The sequence below is a fragment of the Pseudoliparis swirei genome, chromosome 22, assembly GCF_029220125.1.
Source record: "Pseudoliparis swirei isolate HS2019 ecotype Mariana Trench chromosome 22, NWPU_hadal_v1, whole genome shotgun sequence".
Taxonomy (NCBI): domain Eukaryota; kingdom Metazoa; phylum Chordata; class Actinopteri; order Perciformes; family Liparidae; genus Pseudoliparis; species Pseudoliparis swirei.
In genome coordinates, this window is record NC_079409.1 from 17,496,885 (window position 1) to 17,505,287 (window position 8,403).

Genomic DNA, 8,403 nt, shown 5'->3' on the forward strand with positions numbered 1-8,403 from the left:
CATCAGGCTTCTACAGCTGTTTGATACAGCCAAGTAGAGAATATTTAATTTGATACTGCTCTTATTTCATTGCCCGAGTTCACAATAAAAAACAATTGTACTAAAAATATGCATACAATTCTCTCCGTGAAGGTTTATTTGTTTTGCATGCATGCCAAACAAATCGCATAAGAAAACGTTATCTGATAAATGACACAAAGGTTGCTGAATGTCTTTTGTTTAATGATAGGTAGATCAAGAAAATTACCCGGGAGGTTGATATGAGCATCGATAACCATCGTGGATAAACAACCAAAGGAAACATTACATTTAATGAAATTGTGATGTATACAAAGTGCAGTGTTAAAAATATAATAATTGAACTGGAGCGTATTGATTCAGATTAAATATGATTCAGGAAGGTTTGTGTGGAAAGATGCTATTTCTGGACCGTCATCCCAGAGACAGTTATTGGGTCCTCTGCTCGATGACTTGTGGGTAAACAGTAGAATTACAGCTTCACATTGCAAACATAGAGCATATGACTGTGTATGGTCTGCATTGAGACATTTTACGCCTGGCTAATATCTTTCTGAAAATAACCGTTAAAAAAAAGAATCACATCGTAAGTGATTTCTGAGAAGCACTGCATAACCACTTGTTAACGAAGATGTTCCCAAAATAAAGCAAACACGCTAAGTGTGAACTGCAAGCACTTCCTCCCCATGTGAAATATCTTTTAAAAAGTGGTGTGAATGCAATGTAAATCTCACTTTAGATACCACTGCATTCCTGCAGTATCGTCAATGAACAATGTTGATTGCGTTCGGGATGTCACTGTTGGATTCTTGTTAAATCCCTATATGCATAGAGGACCGGGAGGGTAGGACGAGTGTGAGGGGAGAGAGTGAAGAAACGGGAAGAGAGACAGAGCAGTCACTAAGGAGGCAAACCGACTTTCCATCGTTATCCTGTGAAATATCATTTGATTGGCTGCTCAGTGACAGGGGCCCCTGGTGGCTGGAGCTCTGTCGTCGAGGCTAAGGAGGGAAACACACGGCTTTTCACTTTTTCTGTCAAAACTAGCTTTGCCCAAATGGTATCATTTTAAATGCCATGACAGTGGAAGGTGGAAGGGAGTGTGATGGGCCTAAGGGTATACATAGACCCCATATGCTTGTGACACTGATACAAGTGTAATTCTAGACTATTAGAGTGACACAGGCGATCCTCCCAACCCCAAGCCCCTCACACACACACACACACACACACACATGCACGCACACACTCTCTCACACAACCCAGAGCAAGAAACAGCTGAAGGGGGTCGTGGTTGTGGAACAGGCTGTCATGCCATGAAAATTTAAGAAATTCTTTAACCTGGCCTTTCCTGATCCCCCTCTTGCTTTGAATATTTTATAATGCCAAAATGATTTATTAACTTGAGACAGGTATAGCTCAGTAGGGCCAGGTAGAGCCACGGGGACAACAGCGGGGTAAGACCCACAGGGTGTCGCATCGATCAAAAGAGTGAACAATGATTTCTACCTATTTTTAACTGCATATTTTTCTTGTGTAGGTTTTCCAATGACATGTGGGGGAGGGACAATATGTTTTTCTGTTTAAATGTAATTTTCCCTTATTATAAAAAAGGAAATTACCATTTGAACACTAATTAGAGTGAAGTAGGAAAAGAAGTGAGGGAAATGTTTCAGTTTGTATCTCCATTCAAGCCAATTGGAGATTGCAGCTTGCTGAATTTAAACCTACGTGTGTCCATAACGATATAATGCGACTTGAGTATGACCATAAACCTATCTTCATCAAAAGTATTTTTTTTAAAACAATGACAGGGATTTTTATAGACACACACAACTCATGGAATTATGTCCACAACAATCAACACTCACAGCATGTTAGCTTAATTTGTATCATGCTGTTTATGGTTTGCCATTTAGAGTAATAGCCAATGTTTATGATACAATGAATCAAAATCAGTCTGGGACTATTTACCTATAATTCCATCTCTTTTATGACTCATGATTGCCAGAGACGTCGTTTGGCCAACAATGTCACAAAGGTCACTGAGCGAGGGTGGGCTGGGAGGAGAAATATGGCAAGCAGACACTCGATACCCCACAGAAGCGACGTCACGGGAAGAAGCAGGAACAGAGGAAGAGAATATGATGTACAAAGTAAAGATACAAAGGGGACAGAAAAGAGAAGGGAACAGAATGAAACAAAGGAAATGACACGACCAAAGAGAGATAGAGAGCCATTTACCGATAAATTAGACAGAAAGTAAAAACCATTGAGTTGGAGAGAGAGTGAGGGAGCAGTGGAGCAGATAGGGCCCATGGGAGCCAGTGAGAGAACAAAAGCGGCCCTTCTGCTAATTGACTGCAAAATTAGCCCCAGCTCCCCCAATGGGACTGTGGTGAGGCAGTGGCAGATGGAGGCAGACTGGACACCAGAGCAGAAAAAAGGCCCGTAAAACCTGCCGTGAAGCTGCCCACATTTGTGGGTCACAACACCGCAACACGGTCCTTGTTTAACAGGACATGGCCAAGCACACAGAAAGGACTGAGAGGGCAGGGAGGGATTAAAAAAGGTCAGAAGGGGAGGTTGGGACTTGTGGATGAGGGAGGGAGCTAGAGGAGAGAGGATGGGGATGGGGACTAAAAGCTATTATTTTTTCATGAAGCCATGAGTGACTTCACGCCCGAGTATATTGTGACATTTTTAATAAAGTAAATGTAAATGGTAAAATTGTGTAAGTGAAATGCCTATAAAAAGAAATTCTTATCAGGATGAATTACTAACAAATGCAATAAATGTACTGTTGCAGACACAATAACTGGATTCTCATCATCATTATCATCATCATCATCATCATCATCATTCTAATTAACTCCAAACCGTGAGCCATTTAATTGATTTTTAAATTAACATTTCTTTAAAGTTAATGAATTGACTATCTTTTTTTTTTAATGAAAGTTAATTCAAGCTTCTCAAATGTAAATTATATCTGGTTTTCTGTGCATGCTATGATAATAAACTTTATATGTTTTTGTCCGTTCTACTTGAGGACAGTATCAACCAAACAATAATCAACTCATTTGAAAAAATAATTGTCAGATTTGTCGAAAAAGAAAATAATAGTTTGTTGATGAAAGTCAGTTTAAATTGCAGTAGTACATTAAGCGTCTTTAAATACTTTTAAAAAGCGCTATAAAACATATTTTTACCTCAGTTTATTTTTCTGATACGTTTACTTTTCTTTAGTATAATCTCAAATCGGGGTTTGTCCCAGTTTAGTGGAACTAAGTTGGAAGACGTAAATGTCTGGAACAAATGTGGTGATTGAAACATTTTCAAGAGTTACAATACAAAAAAATAAATAAATACAATAACCTCCTTATTAAGAGTGCTATAATATACACTCTTAAATTCCATGATATCTTGGGCAGCAGCATTAGGATTTTAACAAAACTAGAGATGATGCATTTTGCCGGTGTACTATATGGAGTTTGCCTCAAAACTTTTTTAATAGCACATTATGACAGATGTGGATTCCGCTATGATTTTTATTTTTTACATAAAACCATGACCCACACTTTACCTTATACACAACAAATGATTTGGTCTGACTGAACGCAATTAATTGCCATGGCAAAGTGAATATATTTGAAAATGTCCAAACAGGCTGGCAACAGTTCCCGCAGCAAAGCCTTCAAGTGACTCACTTTATATACATTTGTGAAAAGTGCTCATAAAAATACATAAATACATGCATTAATAGTTGCATTTTATTTGATCTTGTTCTGTGATTTACAAACATTTAAAAAAGTCCATAATGGGGAAATAATCTATTACATTGTCACAAATTATTTATAAATTCACCATTTCTCATTTCATGTTTAAGAACTTAAATAAATTATTAAAATCGGAATCAATAACTCCCCAGATGCCAAGTTCCAAAAACCTGATAAAAGGATGGCTGACAGCAGTCCACACACACACACACACACACACACCATACCACCTTGCATAACCAAGTAGCCACTGTTACTATGAAGTTGAATTACATTGCTCAAAGCGCTTTTTTAAAGTGCCGAAAGCAGCCAGTCCTCTTTCTAGGGATTACTCTGAGGAATGTATTTACAGTTTCTTTCTCTCATATAAAAGCTGTATGGAAATCAGAGGACTACAGACACCACTCATGGGCTGTTTTGAAATTCAAAGAAGGTGGGGGTAAAACTATATTGTCCTTTTGAGGATGCAGGAGGATGCTTTCCATTCTGCGCTGCACCATGACTGTCATAGTAATCTGATATGACAAATTCACATACAGTGGATTAGCTGCCGGTGGTGAAAGCCAGAGCGGTTAATATTTGTTGATGTTGCTTTTATCCAGCAGGTCTGGTGTCCCTGGGCTGTGGTTACCCTGACGATGAGGAAAGGAAAGGAGCCACAAGGAAAGGAAATGATAAAGAGGAAAAGGAGAGGAACCCAAAGTAAGACCTTTTTTTCAGGTTACCAAAAAGAGTAAAACACATAAATAATCTCAGGGCCACTGGGCCTGCTCATCACTTTGTATGCTGTCAAAATCTTTGATGTTCCCCGACTCTTGATGTCGGGGGCTATGAAAAATGCTTAGCTCAATTTAAGCCTCTTGCAAAAAAGGGCTAACAACTGTAATTAAATCATTAAATTCTTGTCTACGCTTCACAGAGCATAGAGAAAATTAACTTCCCACCAACCTCATTTTCTACTTGAACATGAAATAATGATTTTTTTTTTCTCAAGCTCATATAATTACAAAGCTAACATCTGATAGAGTCAGCATCCAGTGGGGATTATCACATGCATGAGTATTAGACCTCATTACCAGCTTGACTGCAAAATTATTACATCTTGTAATTGGATGGTGAGATTTATACACAGATTGGCCGGGTTTCTGTAAGATTGTAATTACAAGCTTCATTGGTTTGCTACTTATCAGAACTTCACAGAGAAAACAACTGGTAAAATGAAATGAGCATTTCATTAACCTATCGCCTTATCAGGGGGAAAACCTGTGTAACGTTCATGTATGCATTAACATAAATAGGATCATTCATTCTGCCGCCAGATAGCCTGGGCGTGAGTTTTCTTTTCTTTTCTATTTTTTTCCAGGCAATGAGGGTGGAGGGTGGGGTAGAAAGAGGATGGTGGTGGTGCGGGTTTGATTGCAGTCGGGGTGGGAGGGGAGGCGGCAATATTCATTCATTTTCACAGAGTTTATTTAACCTTCATAATCCCGTGTTGATGGGAAACGGAGGGGAAAAGGGACACAGAGGGAAAGAGGGGGACGAGATGGAAGGGGACAAGGGGAAGGGGAGGGCTGCAAAGGGTGAAGGCAAAAGGGAAAAAATAATAATAAATTAGTTGTCTAACGTTACAAGGGATGAACTCAATATATCTATTACTTAAAGACTAACTGACTGTGAAAGTGCTCATTTCACGAGAGACGAGGCAGCGAGCTGGCGGGTACTCATGGGGCTCTGAGGTGGCTGCTCTTCCCCTTCTCTCCCCCTCTCCCTCTCTGCCCCCACCCCCAACCCCTCCCTCCCTCCCTCTCTCTCTCTCTCTCTCTCTCTCTCAGCTTTGATGTTTCCCCTTTCACTGTTAACAAACTCTGGCTGTGTTCCCCTCTTGCTCAAACACAACGGCAGGTGCAGATTGGATGCCCACATAAATAACCTCCTCACACAATGACACCGGGGGATCGATCCAGATTTTGATGGGTGCTGCTGCTCCTACAAAAGGAGTGTGTGTTTGTGTGCTTGTGTGTGTGTGTGTGTGTGTGTATGTGTGTGTGTGTGTGTGTGTGTGTGTGTGTGTTAGCGTGTGTGCGTGTGTGTGTTCAGACGGGGTGAGCGAAAAACAAATGGGGACGAGCGGGACGGGACAGAAGAAAAGAAGGTGGAAAAGGGGGTAGAGTGATAGAGGGGCAGCGGGGAGGTGGAGAAGGGGGGGGGTATAAAACGGTTCAATTACAAGCCGAACACTATTTCTCTCTTCTTAACAAGAGATTTCATGGTGTGGGCCAGTGTTTGGCAGAAACAGCTGAGTGCCACTAATGCTAAAGCATTACACTGCGCCAGGTCAGCTGGGCCCTTTTGAGATGGGGGACAGTTGCTATTGAACTTCATTGTCCAGATTGGTTTCTTTTTCAGCTGCGATCAATGATGCTTCAAAATGGGCGTGATGTAAAAAGCCATGTTGCAACCTGCCACCCAGTCCGAGTGACACCATCACTGCACTTGAAATAGAAGAGTACACCCTTGCTCCTTTAAGGGTTATTTGATTTGCCCTTGTGGAGGTAAACCTTCCCACAGTGGAGGCACTCTTCAGATAGTTTTTTTTTTTTCTGTTCTTGCAATCATGATATCTAACAAAATAAATATATATATGAATACAAGATTTAACATTTGGGTTGGATGATCAATATATCAATATTATGTTGCTATATATATTGTAGTATGGCATAAGTGTAAGACTTTTCCTGGTTTATACAACTGCATTAGAGTTAAGTGATGTCATTTCCTGAACTTATTATCTGTCTTCAACCACAAATTACATTACATTCACAATACTGATGATTATTCATCAAACAAATAATTGTACTCATACTTTATAAAAAGCACAATCATATATTTTACATGAAACAAAAACACAACAGATAATCTGCTAACACAAAAATGTTGAAGAGTTTTTATGCAATTTCCCAACTGAATATGAAATAGCTGAATTGGTTTAGCTTAATATGGTAAGTAGAAGATAAACTATGCCATACAAAATGAGTCACATCTTTAAGTGAGTTTTATTCCTATACAGTTGGGCTCATATCTCTAATATATATGTCATAATCATGCTATGGAGGGAGTTTGTGACTGGACACTTTAAACAATGAGATCAAACATTACAATCACAGTATTACATACTCTTAATTAGAATGTGCAGATAATTATAGATGAGACGTTTAAAAGATGTTAAAATTGCAAAACTAATGTGTGTTTAATGGTTAAATGTGTTGGCTTGGAGGTCCTTGGAATTATTTCTGAACTACAGAAAGGTTCAGCCATTGGAAAGAATTAAATAGAAAATAAAAAGTGCCCGTATGCAAAGTGTAATATCAGTTGCTGCTAATTTCCATGCACTATGATATACTGCAAGCGTGACATGAACCATGTCACTCGTTGTGTTCTGGCTGTGTTTTGAGTGACCTTTATTGACAGCGCCAACAAGAGCAGGTGCAACGTAACAAACTAATCAACACTGGAGACAGAAAGTCATGCTGTTCGTCATGTCACTTTTATGGAGCGCAACACACGCAAAATACAGCCGTTTTGGTACACATCTACTTTTGGACATCCAAGCAATGTGACTGCGGGATGATAAATCTGTCATTCAGCTAATAGATGCTTCGCTCTGAGTGAGACATCACAATGATTGACACCTGGCTCCAAAAATAAAAGGCCAGACCAATACAAACTGTAGACATTGAATTGTTGGATCAATATGGTTCCTGTTTTTCCACCTTGAAGAACAACAGTGTCCGAGCTAAAGCAATGTCTTGAGCATCACAACATGACATATCTGAGGCTGTATAGTCTCAGGCAACCTGATTCGCTCATATCGAGGCTTGTCATGGTTGTCTAAACAGAGAAAAAGAAGATTCTGTGATGTTTGTCCCTGCTCAGCTGCAACGGGGAGATCTAATCTCTGCCACAAAGAGCTAATCTAATACATCAATAGCCTGTAAACCCTTTTGGAACCCAGATTTTGTTGGGGTTGTGCTTGCCCTCTAACAACCCCCTCCCCATCCCAGACCATTGTGTCTACAACTCATTACTGCATAAGTGAATTTGACAGACTGCTGTTTTCATCTGTGACCCCCATAACACCAAAGGCTAGAGGGTGGGGCCAATGGTTACCCTACTCAGGAACCATGATGACATCAATAAGTTCAATCCAAACAGCAGTTGCTGGTCCCCCAGCTGTCAAGAACAATATCCTGTGATGCAAATAGATCAGAGGAAAGTTAGTTGTGCACTGAAATGATGCCAAATGTTCACACGTTGTGTATTTTTTTTAACATAAAATTAATAAAAGGAAAAAGCGTCTCAAGTATGTTTTTTTCTTCTTTTTTCTTTTTAGGCTTGAGTGTTTCACTCCAGGAAGTTCAACCCCAAAGCAACTGAAACAGAGTTGGTCTGATCCGTGATCAAGGTGATAGCAATGTTGTTAGGAGTGAGAGGTCCAGGCGTGTCCAGTAAAAACAGCAGGTTTGGACTACTCTGACCCGTCAGTACAAAGACACGGCAAGCAAGACGCACAACATGATAACAGATGAAAGAATCAGCCTCATATAAAATC